Raw genomic sequence first — 10,109 nt, 5'->3', positions numbered from 1 at the left:
CTTATCTTTTTTTTCGCCCCACTTTTTAGTCGTAAATATTAAGATGATCAGCTGTTTGAAACGTCTTAAAGTCCAATTTTATATCACTGAGAGAATTCAGAAAGAATTTAAGCACAGTTAATGGAAAATTACATTCTTCTTACTTACATGAAATGTGTCAGCTTAGTGTCTACACTTACTGTAAAAGCTATGTTTAAGGTGTCTACAGGTAAAATGTGAGGTCTAAATTATCATCGATGAGAAGCAACCCTATTCCTGATTTAATTATAGGTAAAGGCAAGGTCTCCTTTTTGTATAAATTTTGATCCTGAGTTCATTTTGTAGCCTTCATTCTGCCTGTGTCAAAACAATTAATAATATAACCATGTTCTGGTACTTGCAAATGTTGCTTATGGCCATGAAACATCATCCTTGTTCACATGCTCTTGATCAAACAACTTGAAGTTGAGACATTATTCATTTTTCAAGTCAACATGTTTCAAAATCATTGCATTTTGATCACACAGAGGCAGTGACTGATTATTGTTGTGGGAAAAACATTGAGAGAATAGCTTTCAATGCCAAAATAGGACCAGTTCAAATACAGGTTAGGACTGCTAGAGGGTTACCTAATTTACATTGTGCTATGAAAAAATAAGTCTGAACTGTGAGCAATAGTGCAAGCCATATTTTGGAGAATAGGAGGTATATGCGTCCAACACTGTTACTTCCAATCTGCTCAGATTTTAGGATCAAGATCATAAATCAAACCTTATCACACAAGCAGCACTTTGAGGGAAAATTGCAGCTATAAATATTCTTTAAAAGCTGTCAATAGGACATCATTCAGTAGATGTAATATAGAGTAACTGCACATGGCAATAACCATGACACTCCCAAAGCACTTAAAGGTGAGGTCATTTGGAGTTCATGCCTGGGGAAGAAAGGTTGCTTTCAGGTGTTGAAGAGGTGACCCACACGGGTTTGAACAAATCGATTTTTTATGTGAAAATTGATTTGCTTTGGTGTTATATCATCATCGTATTCTTCTGTTAAACTTGCTGATTAGCCTGATAGATGTTCACAATTTGTTTTGTGTTTTAACCAAGTGTCAAAGCTTTTTAGTCAAAAGCCACTGTTGTCCTTCTCTTTCACACTGACAGACCTTTAATCTTTCTTGGGACTCTGAGCTTTGGCTTATTCTCTGTTTGTAAGAGCGCATTAATTGTGTGATTTGTTTATAAAAGAAAGTTCTTTCAAATTGTATGTACTGATATACAACTACACTAGAAAATACTGTTCATTAATATATATTTGCAAGCCTCTGAATATGTCCTTAAATGTTTTTGCTGCCAAAATATCCAGAACTGCATTAGAAAGGCCAAAGCTGTGGATTTGTCTTTACCGAATATATTCAGGAACTTTGTTACTTTGTTAGAGAAGTGATCAAGATTTTAATGATACATTCTTTATTGCATTACTGCACAAATTCAAATAATTTAACTGACACAAGTCAACTGTTGTTGTGTCCACAAAGCACAATGTGTTTTTGCACATTCTTTGATAGCAGCATAGTTTGAAATAATGATGGTAATGGGATTTAAGGAGCTTGGAAAGAAAAGTGTCTGGACTTTTTCGAGTTTCCTTGGAGACGTTTCACCTCCAAGAAGCTTCTTCAGTTCTAAGAGCAATTGATGGAGAGTCCCAGATTTTAAGCCCTATGGGAGTTTCCCCCAAGGGGGTCATGAACCCCTTGTTGATCCTCTACCTCAGCGGTCCCCAACCCCCGGGCCTCAGACCGGTACCGGTCCGTGAGTCGTTTGGTACCGGGCCGCGAGAGTTGAGGCTCAGGTGTGAAATGTATAGTTTTCAGGGTTTTTATCGGTTTTCAGCGTTATTTTGTTATCGTTTTTATTGTTAACTCTGTTTTCCTGGGTCTTTTCACGTGTGTTATGAATAAATCTTCTTTTTTTCAGTACCGGTACTAGTTTTATTTTGTTGTATTTATCCGCGACACCTTAAAGGCCGGTCCGTTAATATAATGTCGGGCATAAACCGGTCCGTGGCGCAAAAAAGGTTGGGGACCGCTGCTCTACCTAGTCACACGGGCCATGGTGCCAAATGTCTTCAAGGAAATTTAAAGAAGTCCAGACTCTTTTCTTTCCAAGCTCTTTCGACTATGATGACCTGGATGACTGAGAACCTTCACAGACAGATGCTAATGAAGCAAGAATGAGCTGATGATCTGCAAGCAACAGGTTGAACACCCAAACTCCTTAAAGACGTTGCCAACGTTCACTCTATCATGCTGAAACTGAAGCTGTACAATTTTTCTCTTTGCCTTTGAATTCTGATTGCACATGATGAGTCTCACTTATTGTTACTCACTGTTTAAGGGTACTCTCTAATGATACAGGCAATTATTTCACACACAGTAAACAATCTCTTTCTCAAAAGCTGTTCAAAAACTCCAAATAAATGTGTCTATCAGTAGGCTGTAGTTTCATTACAACACTCAAATTAATCTCCTTTTGTCCACACTTGAATTGGGACTAATGCAAAAAAATTGCCTGTAACCTCTACACTTTAGGAAAAAAGGCTTTTTCCCCTCTTTTAATGGGACTTTCAAAATAAATCACTCATAGCACCAAGCTAAATTAAATGCAGGACATTTTCAGTGGTTGCTTTTAACCTGCTGTGCAGATGGAGTAAGCCATTCTATCGCTATGGTGCATTTACTCAACAAAATGTAGCTATAAATGACTTCTGCACAATACGGCCTTTTTAGTTAATGATTTTCAGTTACTGTTTCAGGAAAATTGAGCCAGTGGAAAGACACAGCTTTGAGTGAAGGTTATTTCAGCTGCCATACATAAGGACGAAGGATGTGCGCTAATACAAGTGCCGGATCACAAGTGAAATTGCTCTCTTATTATTTTCCTATGCACTCTATTTCCTCTCAGTGTTTGCTATATTTTACGATGACAATGGGAACATCAGCATTGTGATAGCTACCCCCTAGATTCTCATAATTCAGTCCTCCAGCCCATATCACAGATTACAGTTTTTTGTTGTCATCAAACCTCAGAAGAGTAAATGTTCATTTCTGCCTTTTTTCCCATCCTGATGTTTGAGTGTTAAAAGAAGCTTGTCATCTTTGTTTGCAGAGCCCACCCATCCATTCTGTACTGCAGAGACAGTCAATTCAAGTCAGTGAGAGTCAGCTGCACTTTTAATGTGTGATTTTCTACACTGGGTAGATCACATCAGAAAATGCAGTAGCAGCACGCTAAAGAAAAAAAGCAGGTCGGTTGTTAAAGTTGTAAATAAGGACCTCATATATCCAACATAACCAGCTTACATTTTTCTATATATTGTTTAATGATGTTCAGTCCATTAGAATCAATTATGTTCAAATGAAACAAAGTAGTCATTTTTTCTCTGGAAGCCCTGCAGGAAAAAATGGCTGCGCCGTCCAACATTTATGTCTCATTTGGAAATGAGTGGTGTGCAAATTTTGGCATCAATCTGATATCAAGTAAATTAAGAGCAACATTGCTGATACTAATACTTGTAACCTATAAAGGGAGCTTATGTAGGGGAGAGCAATGAGTCATGAATCTTCATGCATTTTCCACTGTTGTGATTTTAACTACCTACGTTAATTAGTTAACACAGTTTTCTTATATATTGATTCTGTGGTTATAGAGACCTGGGATGTAAATGTGCCTGTTTTTAAAGGACTTCTGTTGTTTAAATGTGCTATAGGCTAGAAAGAATTGGCATCACAATATTTTTTCTTTAAAACAGCGGTCCCCAAACTTTTTTGCGCCACGGACCGGTTTATGCCTAACAATATTTTCACGGACCGGCCTTTAAGGTGTCGCGGATAAATACAACAAAATAAAACTAGTACCAGTACCGAAAAAAAGAAGATTTATTCATAACACACGTGAAAAGACCCAGGAAAACCGAGTTAACGATAAAAACGATAACAAAATAACGCTGAAAACCGATAAAAACCCCGAAAACTATACATTTCACACCTGAGCCTCAACTCTCGCGGCCTGGTACCAAACGACTCATGGACCGGTACCGGTCCGAGGCCCGGGGGTTGGGGACCGCTGCTTTAAAAAACAAAAAAGGGTAAAAAAATTTTACTGGTATGTGACTGGTTATCGAGCAACATGAAAGACACATGTGAGGCTCCAACTAGCTAATGTTAACTGACAACAAATGATGTAATAATGAAATTAATAGTAATCCAATGTAATATGAGTTAAGATTATTTGCATATTTTTAAACCTAAATTAACAGACCATTACAAACTCCCATCAATGTCTGCAGTAAGTGGTGGAACAATTACACAAGCTAATATAATGTGGGAATAAAACTGGCTAGCACAAGCTTTTTTGCTGCCACAACATAAAGGAAACATATTTTAAGGTTGTATGTTTGGGATGTTTGCTTCTCTATAGAGTTTTTATTCTTCTAAACAGTGTGGCTGCTCTATTGGAATTCTGTCAGCAGTAACATTACCTGCATGTAATTAAAACTTAAAACAGCTTTATTGGAAGTTCTAATTAATATACAAAGATAAGCAGGTCAGGAAGGGCAAACAAACTAAAAACACACACGAGACGAGGGCTGAGGGCCGAGGGCTAGCATTTCTGACATTCAATAGTTACCTCATTGTTTTAACACATAAAGCAATAAATAAATACTAGCCTACACACTAACTACACAACACTAGACACTAAGTGTACTCTTGCCCTCTCTCCCCATCAGTTCTAACCCCTGTGGCTTAGTTCAGCGGTCCCCAACCCCCGGGCCTCGGACCGGTACCGGTCCGTGAGTCGTTTGGTACCGGGCCGCGAGAGTTGAGGCTCAGGTGTGAAATGTATAGTTTTCAGGGTTTTTATCGGTTTTCAGCGTTATTTTGTTATCATTTTTATCGTTTACTCAGTTTTCCTGGGTCTTTTCACGTGTGTTATGAATAAATCTTCTTTTTTTCGGTACCAGTACTAGTTTTATTTTGTTGTATTTATCCGCGACACCTTAAAGGCCGGTCCGTGAATATATTGTCGGGCATAAACCGGTCCGTGGCGCAAAAAAGGTTGGGAACCGCTGGCTTAGTTTACCAAACCACTAAACTAAACCCAGTCATATTCCAAGAGCACTGATCTTGAGGGGAGCTGCTCGTGACGAGTGTAGCTGATGAGTACCAGGCCTGCAAGGCTTTTATTAGAGGAGACAGTTAGAACTGGGCGAGTCCCCTCACCCATCAGCTCCATCTAAACTTACTGGATAAGACTCGCAGGATTAAAGTCTGGACTTGTTAAACATAATCTGATCTAGACTTGCTGATTTGGGGTCTTGGTCCCACAGACTGACAGGAAAGGAAATGCACATTTCATTCCACATGTTCCTCCTTTAGCACTGCTAAAGGTCAGCTAAGTAGTGTGTACTTGTATGTTGAAGTACTACCCAAATTTTGTCATATGTAGTACAACAACGAATACTGTGACTGGTTTATACAGTTTAAGCATTTCCATGGAATAATGTCTTTATTCCTCATAGGAATGCTATAATAGTACACTTCTAAAACACAAGATATTTTCATTCAGTATATTGAAGGTTTATTCTATATCTTTGCAGTTCAGTCAGTATATTCAGACTCATACCTTTACGTTTCAAACTAAAGTAGTAAAGTAAAGTACTGAGAACTGTTGTTGTCAGAAGGTCAGTGGTTCAATCCTTGGCTCATCCAGTCTGATAATCAAATGTCCTTGGGCAAGATACTTTACCACACACTCGCACACACCAGTTTGAGGTTGATAATTTGGTTTAGGTAATAAGAATAAACCGCTATATAAATGTGAATGTAGTTCAAAATGCTTTTAACTGTAAGATATTGGTACAACCATTACCGTTACACTTTGAGCTGCTGTGTAACCTTCTTTTATCAGATGTCCTTGAAATGCATCTACTATACTGGTGCCTGTTGAATTTATAATAAGGTCTTCCAGTTGATGGTAGCCTATTAAGGCTGAGAGACTGTGTACTGGCACACATATAAGATGAAGGATGTCCGAATTCTTTCCAGTATTAAAATGACCTCTGTCATACTTAAAGAGAGTTTATGTTACGTTGCACCGATTACACATGAGCCTCATACAGCAAATTCCAGGCCAACCTTAAAGTGTAAAAGGAATGATTACTCAGTTGTTGTGTCTCCAGCTGCCCATGCCAGTGTCTACAGCAGACTATAATCTACACCTATGATTTTGAGGACATGGGCATTGGTGACTTGGGTAATGTTACGAAATCAGTTTTACCCCTGTTCTTTTATTCGTCGAAACTTCCAGAGACGGCACCGGAACTCAGTAGTCATTTTCACAAAACTTTTATTTATCTTTATTCATCTTCATTTAAGCATGCACTTCTAGAAGGGAAGACGAGGCCGGTGTGTCCCTCTGCAAAATCTTCACCCCTTTGTTAGTTACAGCCAGCTTTATAGAGGCGTCCCCATCATAAAACCCCCCCACAGTGTGCTGCAAACTCTGTGTCTGTGTCTATGTGAGTGCTCGTGCGTGACTGTGTACGCATACCTGTGTGTATGTGTGTGCACGTAAGTGAGTGTGCGTGACAGTTAAAACACTGTGGGTGTAGGTGACTCCCTAGAGGTCATAAAAAACACATTCCCTTCCAGACCACAGTTATCCAGGTCAAATGTTGAGACCCCCACCCAAACATTCTCTGGGGAATTTCCTCTCAGGATTAACTCCTCTCTGTTTTACTTTCACAGTTCAACTGGGGAGGGTCTCCTATACTCTGCTCCTAAGTTCATGACAGTCAGGCCTTTATCACATTGAGGGCAGTATCAGTGTCTCTACAATAATTCTACATTCTATGTTAACACATTTCTAAACTCTAAAATAAGCTAAACATTTCTACAAGTCCCCCTTTTTATCTGCCCTAAGGCAGATAAAACTACACTAAATCTTTCACTATAATGTTTTCATACTGTGACTCCCCATTTCCCAAAAGTGGCATCATGATGAGTCTTACGAACAAGGCTCTGATACAAGGCACACAACAACACCCACATGTCACTAACACTGCAATAAAAACAAACAAAGAAACCATAACTGACCTAATGAAACCTTTCCATTGCCCAAAGACAGAGGTCATCCACGTTTCCAACGGGTTATCCACTCCTGAATGCTCATGCAATGTGATGGACAACGTTCTCAGACCTTCCAGCGCTCGGGTCACAGAGTAGTCGGGAACTGTATTATTTGGAATACAAGTACAATACACATCCCCAAATATCGCGCAAACGCCCCCTTTTTCTCCCAACAACATATCTAACGCCATCCGATTTTGTACTGCCATTAAAGATGTTGGACCCAACTGTTCAGCAAGCCCTTGCATTTAATGACAGCACAAAGATCAAATGTATACGAGATTGTGGACCCTTTAACGTAGTCCAACTCTATACCGCCATAAAAATCAAAACACTCATCTAATTGACCTGTTTCACTACGTTTGGTTCACTTCACCGTGGCCTGTGATGGTGGTATCCCTGGAGTGGACTCAGATCTGTCTCTGGGCAATTCACTTTTTAAAAAAATCACAGTTACAATTACAACAGTCACACCTAACACTACCGTTTCTCTCCAATTCCCCCTCAACCAGCCTAGAGAAGTTGACATGAGTTAAATGTAGATAAAAGGCTCGTCTGTTTACATCTCAACCTCGCGGAAGGCTTCTCTGCAGAGCATCAGATCTGCATGGCAAAGTGACACACTTTAGGCGATCTTCATCCTTGGGAAAAGTGGTGTCAACTATTTCCCAGTCTCCTAGTATTTGTGCTTCACACAGAAACACAATTCCATCGCTGTACTTCCTCTGCGCTGTCACTTTTGGAGCTTGGCACGCTCTCTCCATCCCTCGAGTTGTCACGTCCAACGCTGCTGAAGATTTAAGGCAGAGCACGTCGTACACCTTAGTTGTCTTCCTCAATGTCAACGATGAATCTCTCATTTTATTTAAAATCTTGCTGTGGGAAGTCTCCTCTCAATCTCCTGGAAGCTCAGTAGCACAGCTCTCTGTGTGATGTCTGCTGTGCTGAAGATGATCTCTGATCCTCCTGAAGCCTCTCTCCTGGCCTCAGCTCCCATCTTGTGGACGATCCTCTCAGCCACTCCTTCTCGTCATGGCACCTCACGACATCTACAGATTAAAAAATAACACTCCTCTCCCCACATGGCTTCCACCATGTGTCAACTCCCCAATGAGACATGTACAAGAATGTTGCACATTCACTTTAAAACAATCTCCAGGGTTTCCCACTTGGAGCAGCCATACTCCAACCTGTAACCCTGTGTAAAAACATTAATCAGCAGTTACATGTTCAACTTATTTAACTCCCAGCTCCGCCTGGAGCCTGTATCCTGGAAGACAAATCTGTTAAAACAAACTTCACATTTGCAACCAACTGTAGATCATAAGAGTGATAAAGTATTCAGCATAAAAGACAAGTATCATGTGCAGGTTTTCTCCAATCATTAAATCACTGTTATTACCATAATTTGTCCCAAATCATGAATCGTCCCAATTTATTCCACAATTTAATCAGTGACTTTCCTTAAACAATGTCACTCCACCCATTTTATCACTATGAGCTCAGTAGTGGCCAGCTAATGAGCTCATATTCAACTATTCCATAAACACTGCATCTTATTTGTTTCCTCATGTCACTTGTCTGTTTTCTGCTGAATGCTCTACATCCACTCTTAAAGAAAAACAAACATTAGGAGCACACATGGATCATCCTGGTGGGCAGACGTCAGCCATCCACATTCCAGAGGTGCCGTAAAAGGCCATAAAATGAAGCCTGCTGTAAAAGGAATGACACTGGTTTCAACACAGGAAATTTCTCACGTTATTCACATCGTCAAAGTAACCTTCAACATTTTCCCAACAACACAGTGTAACAGCATCATCAATCCTGTAGTAGAGAAACCAACATCAACCAATTGTTCTGTCATAAATCACATCATCAAATCACATGAAGAACTGTAATGCTGTAGAAAAGAGAATGCAAATGTTAGCGCTGCGCACGTGTATACACTCTTTCTCACAGTAACTTCTGTGAGCAACACAAGCCCATGAATAACACACCCCTGGTATATTCACAAACACAGAAAGTGGCATTTAAAAGGTTAAATCGTCATGCAACCTCAGATGTTGCTGGCATCTTTCTGCTCCTGTAAAAAGAAACGCATAAATTCATCCACCCTTTTGTCCTGTCTAGGTGGAGGTTAACTTTGAGTCGTGTTCAAGTCTTGTCAGCTTTTACCAGTCAGTCAGTTTGTTTTATTTCCATTCATTCCCTCATTCATTCATCCATTCTTTCTTTCTTTGCTGATAGTGGAAACTATCGCCGCATTTGATTTCCACCCTCAGCAAAATGACGTAATTTCAAAAAGAAAAAAGAAGAACTTTAGGTTGGATTACCTCGCTGAATCCTTTTTAGGCAGGGACTCTCATTTTCTAATTGTCCCAAATAAGTGGCTTTCTCCAGAGCCCATTTTAATGTGGAGAAACTCACTTGCAACAATTTTCTCGACGACGTGTAGCGCTTTTAATTCCCGACGTGCAGATCTGCTTAAAGAAAAGAAATTCACAAACAGAAATCAGTGCACTGTTCAAAAATAAAAATAAAATGAAAAATAACAGACAAAACTGAAAAACAAAAGTAAATAAAAAATACAGAAGCCCGGTCTTAGGACTTGTCACAGAATATTCTTTCTCTTATAGGTGAGAAAACACCAAATCTAAAACTTGGTTTCCCATACTTCAGAAACAAAAACAAAACAAAACAAAACAAAAACAAAAAATCTGCTAGTTTCACTCTTTTAAACTCTGGCTGCAGGATTCTGTTCACCCCTGCTATCATCTTCCCCAAAATAATACTTATTCAGTCGTCTATGTATCAGTTCTCAACCCACTCAATAAACCAGACAGCATGATGGTAACAGTATTGCCTACTTAAAATTAATAAAATTAAAATAAATTTTTTTTTATACATTTTCTATTTCTATGTATCCTTTTATGTACCT

Source organism: Neolamprologus multifasciatus, chromosome 9 (genome assembly GCF_963576455.1).
Source record: "Neolamprologus multifasciatus chromosome 9, fNeoMul1.2, whole genome shotgun sequence".
Classification (NCBI taxonomy): Eukaryota; Metazoa; Chordata; class Actinopteri; order Cichliformes; family Cichlidae; genus Neolamprologus; species Neolamprologus multifasciatus.
Note: the sequence above shows the minus strand (reverse complement) of the source record.